Source organism: Myiozetetes cayanensis, unplaced genomic scaffold (assembly GCF_022539395.1).
Source record: "Myiozetetes cayanensis isolate MyiCay16 unplaced genomic scaffold, myiCay2020 scf5-8, whole genome shotgun sequence".
NCBI classification, from domain to species: domain Eukaryota; kingdom Metazoa; phylum Chordata; class Aves; order Passeriformes; family Tyrannidae; genus Myiozetetes; species Myiozetetes cayanensis.
In genome coordinates, this window is record NW_026087742.1 from 10,933,223 (window position 1) to 10,951,240 (window position 18,018).

At 38.7% G+C, this 18,018-nt stretch overlaps 1 long non-coding RNA gene across 6 annotated transcripts in view; it reads left to right on the top strand.

Moving 5' to 3' along the window:
• The window catches only part of LOC126648605 (uncharacterized), a 292,288-nt gene that overhangs the window by 244,111 nt on the left and 30,159 nt on the right, over positions 1-18,018 (top strand). For all 6 annotated transcript variants that reach the window (XR_007630844.1, XR_007630840.1, XR_007630843.1 and 3 more), the window contains one exon: positions 9,368-9,431. This is a non-coding gene — a long non-coding RNA (uncharacterized LOC126648605). The remainder of the gene's footprint in view (positions 1-9,367; positions 9,432-18,018) is intronic.

Below are 18,018 nucleotides of genomic sequence, written 5' to 3' on the forward strand. Positions count from 1 at the left end.
ATTCAAACTAAAAAAAAATGGAAAGAGTAGCCATTTATACAAAAATACTGAAGAAGTGAAAATCTCGACTGAATATTTAAAATATTTTAATGTACAAAGTGTTAATTGCTCCAATATAAAAGTACTTCAAAATCTAGATGTGAAGTATTGTGCTGTTTGGAGTGAGATTATTTTGCAGACTTCAGAATTCACAGTAGAAAAATTGAAAAAGGGTATATATACAACTGTTTCCTGTACAGTTTTAATGATTTTTGCTGCAAACTAATTGATCCTTTAGTCTGCTGAATCAAAAACACACCTTACCTTGGCCTATAATGCACATTTGTTCTTTTCAGCTAAGAATTATGACCTGACCAGGTTTTTTTTTTAGCTAACAGAACTCAACCTGCTAGCAATGTAACCCAGCAAAGTGCACGCATAGGTCCCATATTTTTTTAATTAAATTAACAAAATGTGTGGGGTATTTTTGGATATGGTACATACATATCTGCCTGCAAAGCATTCTGATGTTTTGGAAAGTACTGTCCAGGCTTGTAGGAATATAGGGACCTAAGGGCGTATGTAATGTCCTTCCTGAAATAATTAATCATGTTTCAAAAATGCTTATTTTCTCTCTTTGCCCATGAACTCTGGCATATTGAGGTATAAGACTGTGTCATTTATAGCAGCTGAGGGATAGGTGACACACAGCTTGTGTTCTACTGAGGTCTACTTTTGGCTCAAGGCAGCTAACCAAAAATGCTCCTCTTAAATAACATTCTATAAGATTTTAAGGTATGAGCAGCCAGGATTCGTACATGGTCATATGGGAAAAGTGTACACTAAAAACATAAAATCTCTCTATCACTGATGGAAAAATCAATGGTACAAAGAATGCCCTTCTGAAACCCTGAAATACCGGTTATTCAGGCCAAAAATGAGTTCTAGGAAAAATAAGTGCCCCTGGAGGACCTTTGCCACACAACCTGCTGGACGGTAGGGAGCAAGAAGTCACCTGAGCTTTCCACTGAATTACATCTGTGCAATGCCAGACCCATGAGGATTATTTTTGTTCTGAAGCTTGGAGGGGATTGCTGTTGTGATGGTGTTCTCTACATGTAGGCCTGCAGCTCTGCTAAGCATTGCTGCAGTTTTTGGAGGGGTGCATTGGGATGAGAGTTACACTGGGACAGCTCTAGGCACTAAGCACACTGCTAAATCAGGTATTAGTAAAACAATTTCTGTCTACAATTCTGCCTATACTCATTCTTGTCTTGAAGAGGTGCTAGGGAAAGAAGCAGACACTGCTTTTTTTGTCACAAGAAGAAGGCATGTAAGGAATTATTTGTTGTTTACTCTGCTTGATAGCTGATCCTCTGTGTGCACTGTACCCCTACTCTAATGACCAGGAACTATATTAAGGTATCTTTGGATTTTAATTTTCAAAGGTAGTGGCCAAGTTGGTGCAAACTGTGTGGATGGTATTTAGAAATCATCTAATTCAAGGTAATACTTATGATTCAGTGCAATGTACTTAACACTGAGCAATGTCAGGTATTCTATGCTGTGTACAGTAATGGTAAATTGTTTATGAAGGCAAGTTAATCTTTAGTTCCTTGGGGTCTAGAACTGGTAAAAACATTTAACTGCCATGTTACTTAGGGAGTTTGAAGAGTGATGTGCTAAAAGCTTTTAAATTTGGGGGGAAAATGATGCTTCCAATTTTTTTCATCCCCTGAATGGTGATGATAATGCTCAGCCGTATTTGTACTTAGATGTGGAAGAGACAAACGAGGTAAAGGGAATGGACAAAGTGTTTTTCTGTGTCTAAGACTGGATGTATATGAGGTTATTGAATGTTTTACCTCTTGCTGTGAATTTGTTTAATGTTTCTGGAGTGGCAGGTGAAGTAAAAGGGAGCCGAAACAAGTATGTTGAAGGCAATGTCTGTGGCAAAACTCTTCCTAGCATCAGGTTTGGTTTGATATAACACCACAGTATTTTTACCTGTCTGAGTCACTGTGTCGTTGTTTGTGGAGAAAGTGCCATATCTTTTTGTGCCTGAATTATCACCTGTAATAGCCTAAGCTTTTCTAAGATATGGGGAATGGCAATTCAGCCTGGCTTTTGCTTGAGCCTTGCTATGGACTCCTCTCTGGACTAATCCAGCACTGCAGCCATGCTGCTTATTCTACAAGTGTGCTTCCCTGTGAAGAATAGAAAGGTATCTCCTTTTTGTTCTGAGTTCTTTCTTTATACTGTGCAGGAGTTACTGGAAAAGGCTCATCTGAATTTTCAGTACATGTTTCAATTCATTATATTTGTACCCTTTGATATTTATGAATATCTGCACTCTTAAGGGTAGAGCTAGTCTTAAAACATCCGTGAATAAGGCTTTGCTTGCATGAACAAGAGTATCAGATCTGCACTATTCAGTTTTTGTCACTATTTACTTTTAATTTTCTTTCTTCAGTAGTAAAACAGAAAGAAGGTTGCGAAGATCAGGTGCCTAGCCATATGAAGTGACCAAAACGTTAAATAAGTTGCAGACAACACAGTAAAAAGTTTCGGGAAGGAATTTAAAACAAAATTGTTCATGAAAATTTCAGAAAGAGAAAATTACACTTAAATTTGTGATGAATGACATCTCTGGCTCTTACCATAGAGCATCTTGCTTAAGTCTCTTAATTCGGTGCTGTTAACCTTAAGGCAGAAAAAAACAGAAGGCATAGTGCCATTTGAAGATAAAATTAAAGTAACAAGCAGATGATAACTTTTAATTTGCATGCATTTTACAAATAATTTTTGTCACCCCTATGAACTAGGGCCTTTGAGAATGTAATCTGCAGAGCAGGACCATTTTATTCTAGTGTTATGCCGTGCAATATAGTATGTTAAAGTTATCCAGAAATGTGCAATATATCTACCACTTGCATGTCCTCTTTGCTTTGTGTGTTTGCAGCTTTTAACTTGTAGTTTTAAAGTTTTAAGCTTGTTAGTTTTGTTTTTCGTGTTCAAGAAAAAACATGAAAGAGCAGATTCCCATCATCCCCGTCCCTTCACTCCGACACTGTTGCTCTGTTTCTTTCCCATTCTCTCTCAGGTTTGCTCTCATATCCTGTGTGGGTTGCCATTGCCCAGGGAAGGTTCTGTTTTTTTCTTTCCAGTTGTTTTGCAAATTGCCTCTTAAGCTAAGAAGATTGGGCTGATGGTTGTTCTGTGGGAGTTGAGTACAGACATAGAAACCGTGTTTGTCTGAGAACAGAAACCCTCATCCCAGCCCAGATTTCCTGTCTTCCCTGCCTTCCCCTTGCTGCCTCTTGAGTAGAGGAAGGAATGGTGCCCTCTTCTCCCATGGAGAGGTTGGTCCTGTGCAGCCTCCTTCCTCTCTGCCTTCTCCAGTTGTGGATAAAGAGGGCCAGGCGCTCCCACAGATATATCTTTTTAGTTCCTTTTGTGTTGCTCCTATATTAGTTCATAGGCAAAGAACTCTGAGGTTCATCTACATCTCTAATTGTTGTCAGGCACATATGCAAGTGATTTTTTTAACAGCTTTTTAACATCCTTCTTGAATATTGGTGAAGTCAGTACTCATTATTGAGGGCTAGCCACATGTTGAAGTGTTTTTCCACACATGGAAAATGAAAAGGACTGTGTAGGATGCTGTGCCTGTCATCCCTCAAAAGCTGCTGCTCAAATTTGCCCAGCTCAGACTGTCTATTATTTGTAATTGGTGGCGTACACCTTTCTGATATCTGAAAGTCAGACTGTTCCCTTGGCCTTTTCATATACCACCACTGATAATAATAGTAGTAAATTTGAACAGGATATGAATTCTTTGCTGTTTAGTTGGAAGTTTCTGCTCAATTTGAATGAAACCATTATTTTTCACCATGATGCAAAACGCACCTGGGTTTGTAGGTGGCACCCTTGTGAGTGATTCTGTTGGAGACACTGATGTGTTATGGCTTAAAGATTTTTATGGTTGATGGTAAAATGTAAGGTGGGATGAACTGGAGTCCCATGTGCCCTGTTAGAAAAAAAACGTTAAACCCTAGCCTGATCTGTTTGCTCAAATCAACAAGAAGTCTACTAAAATGATAAAATGTAATCTCAAGTTTCACTTGTTAATGAAAGACATTTGGCTGTCTGAGTTTTATGAACCTGAAGAAATTAATTTATTTTTAAATAATCTCTAAGATATATTATTAAATCTCAAAGATATTTATGGGAGAATCCACCTATGTTTCATTTAATGACATGCAGAGTTGGCTTGTGGTCCTTGGAAGTCAGTGCGATCCCTGTGATCTTGTGGCAGGTAGCTGGAGTGATAAGCATCATTTCCACTTACTGGTAGCACCTACTCATCCACCCTTAGCAAAAAAGGTCTCTGGGCTCAAAACCACACACATGGCATTTCACTCTGGAAGACCATTTGAGAGAGCTTAAACCATGTCATTGCATTGGAGAGCTTTCCTCCAGCTGCGGGCCCTTGAAAACCTTCAAATCTGGAAAAGAGAGGAACTAAGCCGTGGGCTGGTTTACTGGGGCCATAGTAAGCTTCTCTTTTGGCAGACAGCTCCCACCAGTTGACCAGAGTGGGGCTGACCCCAGGTGCACTGGCTCAGCAGGGTCACTTCCATCCCCCGATGTTGTACCCAGCTCCTCTTCATGGCCCCTTGCCACTCTTGGGCCATGGTGGCTGCATCTTCTCCCCAGCACACGTCCCACCAGCACTGCCTCTTGTCATTCATAGAGGCTGCCCCAAGCACTGTCCTCCCAGCCACACCTGCCCTCCCCAAAACCTGGGTGGAGGCCCCTGGGGTGTGTCAGGAGCAAGGCAGGGGCCAACCCACACTGCCAGGCTGCCCCTTGCACTGCCCTAGTCCCAGCTGGGGGTGCAGCCCCTGCAGCCTTCCCTCTGAGGGCTGTGCCACCATCATAACCATCTTCCTCTACTTCAAAGCCCCCATTCTCACACTTCCTTCCTTCGGTAATGAACCTTCAATTTCCTCCAGGTAAATAAAGTGAAAACTGGAAAGAACTGTAAAACAAAACATAAAAGTAGCTGAGCTGTAGAGTTACAGCCCGCAATGTCCCTGGGAATGGGTTTTCCTGTCCTCCCGCTGTGGTTCCTAGCCTGCTGTCTCCCACTTTGTTTGCCTTTCCTTCCCAGTGTTTAGCTGTAAGCTCTCTGGCGTGCAACCTCCTCTTGGCAGGAGCATTTGTAGCATTGCTAATAGGTAGAGAGGCTCCTCCCATGGCTCTGGTTTTATTAATGGGAGGATCAGAGAAATTACCACGTTTTTAACATCGCCTTTGCAGTAGCTGTTAAGTTGCATGGTGTAAAAACAGTGAGCTCATTTGCTCACAACACGGAGCTCTGAGGTCAATCCTTCTGTACGAGGTTTTTGAGGTGCTGGGCGAGCATGTGGCTGTTGCTCAGTAGGTTACGTGGTATTTTCATCTGGAAGTGACATTTTACATGACATTTTACTTTAAAACAATAACTGGGCAAAATTGAAATTACAGATCTGTAGAAGAAGAGTAATGTCTATTACTTAGTCTATTTAGGAGCTTGCATCGTTTATAAATTCTGCCTGATTGCATCTCTTTTCACAAAATCCAGTTTAAATGCATTTTGAAGAAGGGAGGGTGATGGCTGGTTTCAAATGTGCTGGTTTGCAAACTTGCAGACCAGCTGTCCTACTCACTAGTGAAGATAAGAGGGCTCAGATGAAGGGTTTTGTGCTGCTGGAAACACAACCAGTTTTCTCAGGAGATTGCTTTGAGGGAGATGGCAGCAATATTGCATCCCACAGTTACTGGTGGGTATTGCCGCATGCATGTGTAATTTGTGCTAGATAAAATCAGGAGGTAATAAAGACAGGTAAAAAGAAAGAATGAGAGATCTGCTGTGTAGTGGTTTTGTGGGTTTTTTCCCTTTCTTTTTCTCTTTTTTTTTCTTAGGGAGAAAAAAATGTCCAGGGGATGCCACATTAACTTGGGGAGAAGCGAGTGCTGCTTTAAATCAGAAAATTTGTGTTATACCAAGTGCTTTATTTTGGGAACCATTTCAGTATGTTATGAAGGAAAGTTGCAGACTAGGCGTGTTTACTAGACCTTTAATTGCTACATTTAGGAGAAAGGCGCTCTTTTTCTTCTTCTTCCCTCCCCCCTCCCCTTTTTAACAACAAGAAGCCAGAGTTTGCTGTGCAAATGAAGCAGGCTTTGCAAGAATCAGATTCACTTTGGACGACTCTTCACATTCCTCGTCATCATTACATTAGGCAGCACAATTCCATCTCCGGCTGATGGGCAGAAAAAGTGGGCAGCCTGCCAGGTAGACGTTTCCATGGCTCCCAACCCCCAAAGGTGATGCGTTTTTCAGCTAATTCAATGAAGAGTGGGCTGAACTTTGGGTATAAACTAGACAATAGCTGCCTTCGCAGTATCAGCAGAATGGTTTATGGGAATGCACTCCACATTTGGCAGAGCATCATGTGACCTTACGGCTGAGATTTTGTGATGGTGCCAACGGAGACTTGGAAAGCGGTGCCCGTTCTGACTTTTTTCCTCTTTTCTTGCATGGCTCAGAAAATGGTGGATCTTAATACTTGACTTTAGCCAGACTCAGCAAGCGATTGAGCTTTGAAGCACAACTTTGCCTTTATTCTGGCTTTTTTGGCACACCACCAGGAGGCTGTCCCTTTCACGCCTGATAAATTCTGCTTCTTATCTCCAAATAGAAAAAAAAAAGAAAGAAAGAAAATATAAGCAGAATATTTATACTCCATAACTGCATTTTAAAACCACGCGTTTTATTTTTTTTGTTGATGGTGTGTAGTTTAGAGTGTCTGAAGGATAGAAGTTGGTTTTTTATTTTTCTGGTGGCTTTTTTTTTCTTCTGGTTTTTTTTTTTTTTTTCCTTCCTCCTGCTTAACGAACAGGCATTTGAACTGGGCAAACGGGGCGACAGCATTGAACATGAGCTCATTGCAGCGTAGTGTAGCAAACTGGCACCCTGCCTTTTCACCCCTTTGCTCGGGCAGATTTGTGCAATCCCCATTTATAAAACCGGCGCAGGGGCGAGGTGAATTTTCTGGTCTCTCCCCACCTCTTGTCCTGTGCAGGCAGTTGCGGCAAGGATTGGTGCAGCTTTTGCGCAGTGCTTTGTGCCTGGAATTCCGAGAAGAGCGAGAGAGAGAGAGAAGACAGGCATCCTGGTCTTCTTCCGAGAAAGAACAGGAGCCCTGAGAAGAAGAAACAAATCTGAGTTTGTCCTACATACAAGAGTGCAGGGGAAAAAAAAAAAAAGTGACTCTCCTGCTTCCAAAAAAAAAAAAAAACAAACCTGGCATGTTTCACTACAGAGGCATCAGGACGTGTTAAAGCTTCTTAAAAGAGTGTAACAAAATGAACACAGGAGATTTTAAGTTTAAAAAAAAAAAAAAGGCAAAAAGATAACGAAAAAGGAAAGAAGGAGTGAATTTTTTGTTTGTTTGCTTGGTTTTTTCACTATTGCTCAGATAGCAGTATTTGGCACTGGGTGAAAACGTACCTTTCATATCAGGTATAGCTTCTATTTCTTTTTTTCCTCTTTTTCTTTCTTTTTTTTTTTTTTAAGTTGTTTTAAACATGTTGTTTTGAAACTGAGTTCTTGTGTATTAATTTTAACATAGTCAGCTGTTCACACTTTTTAAAACTAACTTTTTGGCTGTGTGTTTGATATAATACTGCTAAAAATAGAAAGTAAACAAAAAATTGAGGGTCTATCGAAGTATGTGGTTAGGCACATTTTGTCGTAGCTAAGCACTGGACTTATGCAAAGACCTTAATGTTACATTTACTCAGTAGAAGCTTTGGTTATCTCTAAGAAAGTTGTGGGTATTTAGATCTGGTTGCTAAGGAAATTAAACTCTTTTTTTACAGTGTGACTCATGCTTTCACTTTCTAAAGAGGAGAAGTGAAAAAAAAAATCCAGTGTTAAACTGCAGGAAAGGATCGCTCTTGTAGCCAGTATATTAAAGTTGTTATTGAGTTAATTCATATATGGGTTTCTTGCAGTTTGTGTCTAAATCCATTACAAAGAAATCAGTGTGATAAGCACTGGAATAAAAGGCACATTATTGGGACGTTCATGAAGTACGCCTGGTTTGCAGCTAGTAACAGTGACTATTTTAAGATGTTCAGTAAAGCAGCACTTGTCCAGGAATAGCTGAAAATAGTATTTAAAATACCCATTCAGAATGTTTGTGATAAGTGCATGTACAGTTAAAGTAAGTTTCGAGCATGTGACACTTTAGTGGAGCTTTTTTCTTGAGGCGTTTGTCTGTCTGTCTGTTGTAACATATTCCTAGGCAATTAGAAGAGTGTGTAACAAAATTCATTCTGACTGACAGACTTTGAAAAGCTCAGCCAAATCGGTGTTTTATGTAGTTTGGATTTACTTATTTTTTTTTAATATTTTCCTAGTCTATTTAATTTATGTTAAAAATACATATGTCCTCAGCTCAAAATTACTTTGAAATTACAGTGTGTCTTTCATCAGAAACTCTTATAGTTTGGGGTTTTTTTCAAAATGTTCGTGATGTACGTGTGTCTAATTAAAAGCTTTGTAAATGTATTATGGCTTTACAAAGTAGAATTGTTTTAACATGTACTTCATTTTTTGTGCATTCATGATTAGACAGTAACTTCTAAGATAATATGCCAATTTTGCTACTTTATATTTTTGTTGTTCTGCAGTGAATTCTGGGAAATTGCTGAATAGAGACCTTATGTATACTACACATACACCTCCATATACCCATTTTGGACCAGAAATAGTTTTCTTAGATTTATGGTGATCCTGCCCTCCCCAATAGTTTTGTTGGAATAGTTTTGTTTATCATTCGTACCTAAACCTGTTGAGAAACCAAGGCTTGCATAAGCTTAAAATAACTTTTCAATATTCTCTATTTGGTCATACTAATCACTTTCCCCTCCCATAATTTTTTGCAACTGTTTTTTGATTTAAGCCACATACTTTATCCCAGTATTTTTATGAAGTTCCGGACCAAATTACCTAATTGTATTCACTGTTTGATAAAAAGTACTCCCTTTTGCTAAGTTTGCTCCTTCCCTTCCGAAATTCCTAATGTAAATTAAGTATTTGTGAGGTGGAAAAAAACCTGGGAAATACTAGAAGATTTCCTTTGCCAACATATGCGTCTTCACAGCATGTCTTCCCATGGCTCTGAGGAGGGGCGCCAGCAGCGTGTCGGGTTTATATCCTAAAAGCATAATTACTAATTGTGTGTATGTTTCATGTTGTTCAGAAAACACTTCACATGAAGCAAATATTTCAAAAGTCTTTCTCTCACTTTTTTTTTTTTTTTAATTTTAGTGAAAGAAAAAGTAAAAATGAAAAAAGAAAATGAAGAAGTTAATTATACCAGAATTCAACGAAGGTAATACAGTGATCTTAATTCTTTTTTTTGCTAAAAAATAAAGCTATTAGCAAGAACATGAAGTAGTAAGTAGTTTAGATTTTGATAAATTATTTCCTTAAGAGAACCTACAAATATAATTTCAGATATGTGTATTACACTTTTGTTCTCATTACTTCGTGTTGGGAATGTTGCAGTTTATGTAGCTGTAGCTGTACAAAGCTGTAGCTTTGTACTGTGTGTTTACATGAAGTCTTAGAATTGATTGAAAAATCAAAGCCTAATTTGTTTTTTGGTTATGCCTAGTAAATATATCATACATATATAAATATTATATATTTTCTATTATATTCATATTACTACTATATTTTTAATACATTTTTTTTGCTAGTATTTAACTGTAATGCAGTGACCGATCATTTTTGATCTGTGGAATATGTCTTCTATTCACAAGAAGAAAAAAAGAAAATTGGAAGAGCAATTTTATAGCGCTTATGAAATCATTCAGTAAGTTGTATATGCAGTCTGCATACTCATTTCTGATACTAGGATAGCTATTCTAGTTTGAGAGTCTTGTCTTTACATATTCTATCTCCTCAGTGTCAGCAGAAAACAACTATAAAAATACCATTCCCTCTGAATGCTGAAGTGTTGCATATAAAGTGAAAGGAAGTTTAAAAGAGATTGTTGTGGAAAAATAAATTAATTAAATTATTTTAAAATGCAAAAGAGTGTGCTTGAACATGCAATATTTAATCCACTAAGTTAAAAAAAAGAAAAGGAAAAGGTAATTCACTAATTTACAGCCATTATTACTGAACTTAAAATACATGTTGCAGTCTGCAAGAAAATGAAGCATTGCCCTGATAAAAAAACTTTGCTATTGGCAACATTTATTTTCCTAAAAAGAATTTTGCCCACCTATGGCAGAATTAGGCCTTTGGTGCAAACTAGTGCAAGGAAGGCATTAAAATTCTACCGAGACAGAGATTTCAGTAACCCACTGAAATCAAAAGGCACCTTTCTGTAGCACCTGGGTTTCAAATTATACCTGTATCTTATGCCTGTATTTTACAAATGCATTTGTGGTGGTATTGTTAAAAGTTATTCTGATGTGTGAGAGGTTCTGCTTCAAGGTGCAGTGTTCATCAGTGCTTTCGTTTAGAATATGAAAGTTACAAAACTGTCTGTGTCTCACCTTTCTGAATGACTCGTTATTGCCCTGAAGGACCTGTTTTCAGTCTGTTGTGTGGAGTACCACTACTTTTAGTGTGCGATAATTTGTATCCTATGTTGCCCGTCACAAGAAGGAAGGATTTGTTGTAGGCATTAACCCTGGAGTTTTACAAGATTGCATTTCCACTTGCATTCCTATTATTAGGGACTCGCATTGATGGGAGGATTAGTGAATAAAATATACAAATCAACCTCTTTGCTTTGAATTATAGCCGTTGTTTAATCAACAAGGTATTGTCGAGCAGTATGTAGCTGTGGTGTAAGTTGAAGAAATAGCTAAGCAGTCTTGGTAATGTTGTATGGGAGCAGCACTCCAGTGTGCCTCACGCCTTTCGGATTTGGTGGGGTGATTTTTATTTTGAGTTGCAGCACATGATATGAGCTCAGACACAAAGGACAAACCTGTATTGTTTACTTCTATGTCATGTCCAATTATTGATTCCAGTCTCGCCTGCTGTGTGCCCACTGTAGTCAGGTGCAAGTTGGGAGTTGAGGATTCATTGTTAAGGCAAAGAGTGCGCAAAAGGACGTTAATTCCTGCTGAAGGCAAACAATGTTGTGCCATCAATCTGTTAGAAAGAGAAAATAGGTTTTCTTCCATTTTCAAACAGAAACTAGCTACAAATCTTTGGCTTGTTTGTTGCCTCCACCATTAACGCAGTTAAGCTTGAAGCAGCCTTCTTTGCGGTAGATGGTAATACTTTCAGTCTCGAATACTCATATCACATCATATGTTTGTTTGTTTAAAGTCTTCTGCGTCTCCCTTTAAAAGGAAAATTGTAATCAGTGATGCCAATTGGCATAAACCCGTAGATCCGATCTTGTGTTGAAACGCACTGCACAAGCTCGCTTCTATGGGTCTGTGTCAGTGTGGTGATCTGGCAAAAGTCGGTGTAGCACACACCACAGTGGTATCTGACAAAGCCCAAATGAGTGTACAAAACTATACTGGGTTTGGAATGCTCTTCTTGTCCATTGCCTTACCTTCAAACTTGATTAAGTGGTTTGTTCTTTTATTGGTTGCTTTAAGCACACTTGGCTTAATATCTTATTAAAATTTAAGAAAAAAGTGTGAGGGAATTGTAGGGTTTCCAATGAGGGAGTGTAGGATATACCATTTCCTGGCTTTATTAAATATACCATTGCATGGTATTACACTCAAAAAAAAAAAAAAAAAAAAGTAGAAAAACCAAGAAGATTTTTCTATTTATTTTTTTTGTAAAACAAGGCCAAATATCCATTTCTTTCCAGAAATGTAGTTGGACTTGCATCACTTCTATCAAATATGTATATGTGTATATATACACACACAACACACATATATATCTTTATACATATATAAACAGCGCAAACCAGAAATTCTACCTCTGCAGTAGAAAAACCTACCTAAGAATATTGTCTTATTGTCTGAAAAGCGGGGAATAACTGCAGTTGAAAGCCTACCCCCATGGGAAATATGTAGGCCTATTTCAAAGAAAGGCTGAAGAAGTGAAGAAGACTTTATGGTCACCGTCGGAAGCTGTGTGCATCCGGGTTGAGGTAGTAGGTTGTATGGTTTAGAGTTACACCCTGGGAGTTAACTGTACAACCTTCTAGCTTTCCTTGGAGCACACTTGAGCCATCGAGGAATTCATCACCACTTTAATCTGATCAGGGAAAGTATGCAAAAAAGGTATTGTTTCATGGCTGTACATAATGAACACTCCGAGGCTTTATTGATGTTGAAATAGTCCTGATGACTTGATTATTTCGTTTAAATCCTGTTATGAACAATGCTGACACGTTGTCTTAATGGGCTGTGACTATGTATTGCAGACACTTAAGGAAAGACTGATGATTATTTTCATACCATTAACAGGAAAGCTTTAAAAGTTTATTTTGATTTATAAATTCAGGAAAATACCACGTACTTAATGCTTCATTCTTTCTTCATGGAAACAGCTTATCCTACGCAGTTGTTTTTTTGTTACTGTTGTTATATAGGTGCACATTTTAAAAAAAAAAAAAATGAAAAGAATATTTTTTTCTGTACTTATAATAACTTTCTGAAAAGTGTTTCATACTGCTGCTTGGATAGTAGCAGGCAGTGTCACAAGTTGATCCTGGTCTTCCTTGGATTTACAATATTCTTGCTTTGTGCCTGAACAACTCAGTGTTTGTTTTAAACTCAGATTCAAATGACCTGCAGACCCACCTGTGTTCTCTCTTTGTGGAGATTCACGTGCTGCTCAGCCCAGTCCCACTCTGGGGTCTTAGCCCCCATGTCCTTACACAGCATGTCAGGCTGACCCTGAACCTCAATGTCCTTGTCTTTTTTGGCCCAGAATTAAGTTCTGGTGCACCTTTCTGACCCAGCAGGACTTGGAGAAGTCACACTCCCTCTGTATAAATGGCTCCCAAAGCACTGGGAACTGCTGCCAGTGGCACTTGCCAGCACTGGGTGCTTTTACCCCGGTGGGCCAGGTGCCATAGGCAAAATCATCCCTCCTCAGTCCTGGTGTTCTCTGTATGTTTGTATGCCTTTTCTAAAAAAAAAAAAAAAAAAAATCCCTTCAGATCTGTACATCCCATGAGCAGGTGTCCTGACAAGAAGAGAAAAAAAGAACTGAGTGTTTGTGCAGTTTAACCATTCCCAGAAAAAGCTATGAAGCAAGAAGGAAAAAGACTGTTCTTACATATTCACCATGATTTTTTAAGTGAGGGCTGCTTCTGAAAATGATCTCAAAGATGAGGTCTCCTCAGTGTGATGGAACATATTGCTGCCAAAGTCAGAGCATCTGGACAAGGCAGTGATGCTCATTCCAAAATAGTAGGGAAAAAATGATACTGCCTGTTTCCACATGCTTTTCCATAAAAAGTAAAAGGAATGTTATTTTCAAGAATATTAATTTATATTTTAAGACAGTAATAGTGATAATTTTGATGAAAAATTATTTAAGTTTGTTGATATAAAGCAAAAGAGTGGAGCAATGCCCCTGTGGTGCTGTGTTCATGGGGACACCACTGATGTGGGCCATGGGCAGGCCAGACTCCCGTGGGATAGGGAAAGTGTAAAATGTGGCTGTTCCAAATGGGGTGAGGGCTCTGGTCCTGGAGCTCCCAAGTTAACAGCAAATAGTTCTTTCTTAAGGGTATTTTGAACTCCTGCATTTATGGCTTTACTTTTATTGGAGGTGAACATAACAATACATTCAATATTTCCAGTGTTTCATTGGTTTATATTCTTCAACAACAAGGAAAGTTAAGAATGTTTATTTTCAGTGGATTTGACCATTGATTGTGTTTTGGTTATTATTTTCTTTCCATGTCTGTCTATTCAACAAATCACTTGCTTACAGGCCCCTGTTTGACTCTTTCTATCTCAACTTAAGGCTTACCTGACCACTCTCCTAGATAAGGAATCAAAAGAGGAGATGAAAATGGATTTGGTCTCTCTTTTTAACAGCATTTATTCTCAGTGATGATTGTTTGTGATAGGAAATTGGTAAAGAGGATCTGTAGGACAGGTGGATGCAGAATGGATTTTAAGCCTAACTTAAAGTATATGGGACAGAGGAGAGATGAGGTTGAGTGAATCAAAGCTACTCCAAGTTAATGGAAAAGGCTTGAGGGAGCAGTGGCTAAATGGGGAGATAGAGAGGAGGCCTCTGTCAACCAATGAAGCTTAACAGGGACCACTCTCAATCTGAATAAAAACTGTCATATCCTCTGTGCATTCAGAAGGACGCTGGTCATCAGTATGTTTTCTTCTTTTTCTATTTTAATTTTTTTTCTTTTGTAGTTTAAGTTCACTGGAAAGAAACATTGTAATTGCTGGTTTCTGCCAACAGAGCAACAGGTGTTCAAATCCTTTTATATTAATTCTTCAATTAGTTGCAAAATAAGGGGGATTGTTTATACTAAGCTGAACTGAATAGAAATGACTGATGCAGAAAATGTGGGAATGTTTCATCTGTCCTTCAGAGGCATGATAAATTTGTAATTCTATCAGGCATAGTTGCAGGTTGCTATGCAAATTTTCATTGCAGCATCACCAGCTTTAATGAATACCCATTTTCTCTATTTCTTTCTCTGTTCTTTAATTTAAGATTTTGCCCTGTAATGTGCAATACATTGTTTTGGTAAGAGTTATCAAGTTACGAGCAAAAATGAATGAGACTGTGAGGTAATTTTGAAGCAGATTAAGGTAGAGAAGGAAAAACAAAGGGGAAAAAAGCTCTATTAAGAACAGCTGGATGGAGTTAGGTCTTCTGTGATTTCATTTTAAAGTCATAAAACATATTGTCTGTTTTAGGTGAAGTCTGGCATTTTTTACCTTTACAGTGTGCTTGGAATATTAGTCAGTCACGTAGACTCGGCATTACACTGCTGTGATGATTCTGTAGTAAGTAAATGCACTTTGTAACACGGCTACACATGGATGTGTTCCAGTCTAGGGCCCACCTGAGAGTGTTCGTTCCTGCAATTAAGCCATAACATTGTCATCCTTGTGCCTTCATGCTGCTTCTTGCATTTGGGAGAAATTTTCATTAGGGTATTTGGGGAAAATATCGAGATCCAACTGACCCACAGCTCCCAGTGGTTTCTTTGGGAGACACAGGTCCTCAGCCTTTCACGAGTTTGGTCCTACAGAAAAGCTGACTGCAGAGGCACTGACCTGCCCAGCACCCGTTCGTTTGCCACAATTCCCTCGGTACAAATTAAGTTTTATCCATGACCTTAGCCCTGCTTCCCCACACACAAACTTGCATCATGGTAAAAATGCACCTGAATGCCAGATCCTGTTTGTCTTTAGTGCTAAGTCACTTCAGAGAGCTGGGGAGCCTTTGTATTTCCTCCTGCAGCCCGGAGTGCCTGTGTCCAGATGCATGTCCAAAGAAAACAGAGTTTGAAGGGGCGTTACTGAGTTAATAACTGTGGGTCAGATGCACTAATAGAGCCTGGCTGTTTTGGGTCCAGCCATTTTGAGGTCTTTCTGTGGTATAAAGCTGCCATTAATCCGGTTTACCAGAGCAGGTAAAGTAAGTTATTAATAATTTTGCACTGTTGAAATAGCACAGAATAGTCAGAATATATGCGAGAATTTCTCTTCTTGTTGTTTCCCTTCAGCAAAAGAAAATGCTGAGTTTCACTTGGTCTCATCCTTTATCTTCCTCATCTTCAAAAAAGTTCTTAAAGAGATTTTTAGATAAAGAATGTGGTAAATTATCTTAAAGCAATCCCAGAAAAGGTTTTCCTTGCAATTCTGTCCTTTAAAAGTGACAAGCAGCTTTTAGTAATCTCTAAAACTTGTTTATTGAAGCTCTTCAGCAAGAGACCTGTGAATAGGTTGCTCTAAGTTGGAATAGAAGCACACCTGAAATTTTTCAAATTTTTTTGAATATGGTTTCATATGACATTCATTTATCTATTAAGAGCAGCTTCTGGTATTTTTAATAAAACTAAAACTAAATACATCTGGCAGGCCCTGTTTAAATGAGAGTATTGCTTTTATTGCAGCTAAATACAAGTTTGAAAAGCTAATGCTTTTGAATTATATAGTGCAAAAAAATTACATTCTTTCTGCTTTTTCTCTTCTTGCATAGTAAAAATATTTACATCACAGTGATTTTTTTTGTAGAATTTACTTTTGTATAAAGGTTCTGAATATTTCACAGAATCACAGAGTGGTTCAGGTTGAAAGGGACCACAGTGGATCATCTGGTCCAACCTCCCTTCTCAAGCAAGGTCATCCCAGAGCACAGCTGGATTGCATCCAGATGGTTTGGGAATATCTCCAGTGAGGGAGACTCCACACCCTCTCTGGGCAACCTGTTTCAGTGTGCGGTCACTGCACAATAAAGCAGTTTTTCCTCATGTTCAGGTGGAACTTACAGCTGTATTTTATTGCAATACATGTAATTTATATGGAAATTTCAGGCAAATTTTGGTGTTTTTTTTCCTCCACCTTCTTTTATGCTACTTCTAGAAATAGTAAGAGCAGGCCTCACACTGATGAAGTCTTTTCAAGAACATGTGCAAAATCTGATTAAAAAGTCAAAGATCAGGCTTCTCGTTTCTCTGACATTTTCATGTTCAGAAATACCTGTTTCCTTATTCCTTCTTTTACAAATTGGCATGTTATTTGATCTTACAGAAAAAATAGGCATGGATCCCTTTGCTCTCTACTGGCTTTGCTGTATTTGCTTTTGAATGGAAGGATCTCACCCCTTAACAACTGTATTTGGAGGCTTTCTGGCTAATGTAGTTGTTTGGCTTGGGTAGGACTGGTGTTGATATGCACCACCCATTGCACCCAGAGCCTCAGTGAAAGGACACAGATATAGAACATCAGAATAATCATTTTTCTTAAAGTCAGAACAGTCTTGTATACTACCTGCTTTGCTTTTATGGTTGGATGAAAAGGGAGGGGTGTACATTTTACATTTTCTTGTATATAGTTAACATACATATATTATGCCTGTATTGCCTTTATCTCAATGTTCTGAGTCTCCTCAACTAAACTTTATGTCCGTGGTTGAGTGTGATTTGTCTGGGTCAGTCTGCGTTTTATCTGGGAAATTCAGCTCCCTTCATTTTACCTTTGGTTTACACTTTTTAACTGGTCCTTTTTTTATTCTTTATTTTCTTACATGATGATAGTCCTGACAATGAATGTAAAACTTTGCAGGTATCCTGGTAGCAGGGATAGACTGGGACTGATGTCATGTTTGTAAGGTTAGCAGAAACCAAATCCTCCATGAGTCCTCTCTGTCATGGCTCACCAGCTTAGGAAGGAGCATAGACAGTAGTCTATGTAGTCTTACTAGTACAGTCTTTGTAGATTTGGCTTGAGACTGTGGGTTGGATTTGCTCAAACTCTGTGAGATTCTCATTTTTCCAAAGTCCCTGGACAACAAAAGCAATTCAAGGCTCACTTTTCTCCAACGTACACCCGAGTCTTGTGGTTGCAGCAATATCAAAATAGATTTGTATGTCTAAGAAAAGATGACTGTCAGTCATGTGTGTTTATGTGTGTTTACTGTAGGGAATTTTTGCATGGCACTACACTGATGTGAGAAAAAGAACACAAGCCCAAAATTCTCTTTCTCATTCATTGCAATTAGTTTGCTGGGACAAATTTGTTAATTTCCCATGTTAGGAAGAAACCATTAGATGAGAACTTGACCGTGAGAACTTCACTGACACTTGAAAGAACTTCTACCTGAGACTTAGGAATAGCATTTGGAGCATGCTAAATCTGTGTAAATGGTTGGTTTCCTGGAAATTTGCCCAAGGAAGATGTTCTGTCTGGATCTGGAAGTAGATTTCACGGTAGCCTATGGTCAGGAGACATGGAGACATGGCTTGAAAGTGCCTCTGGTATTCATGT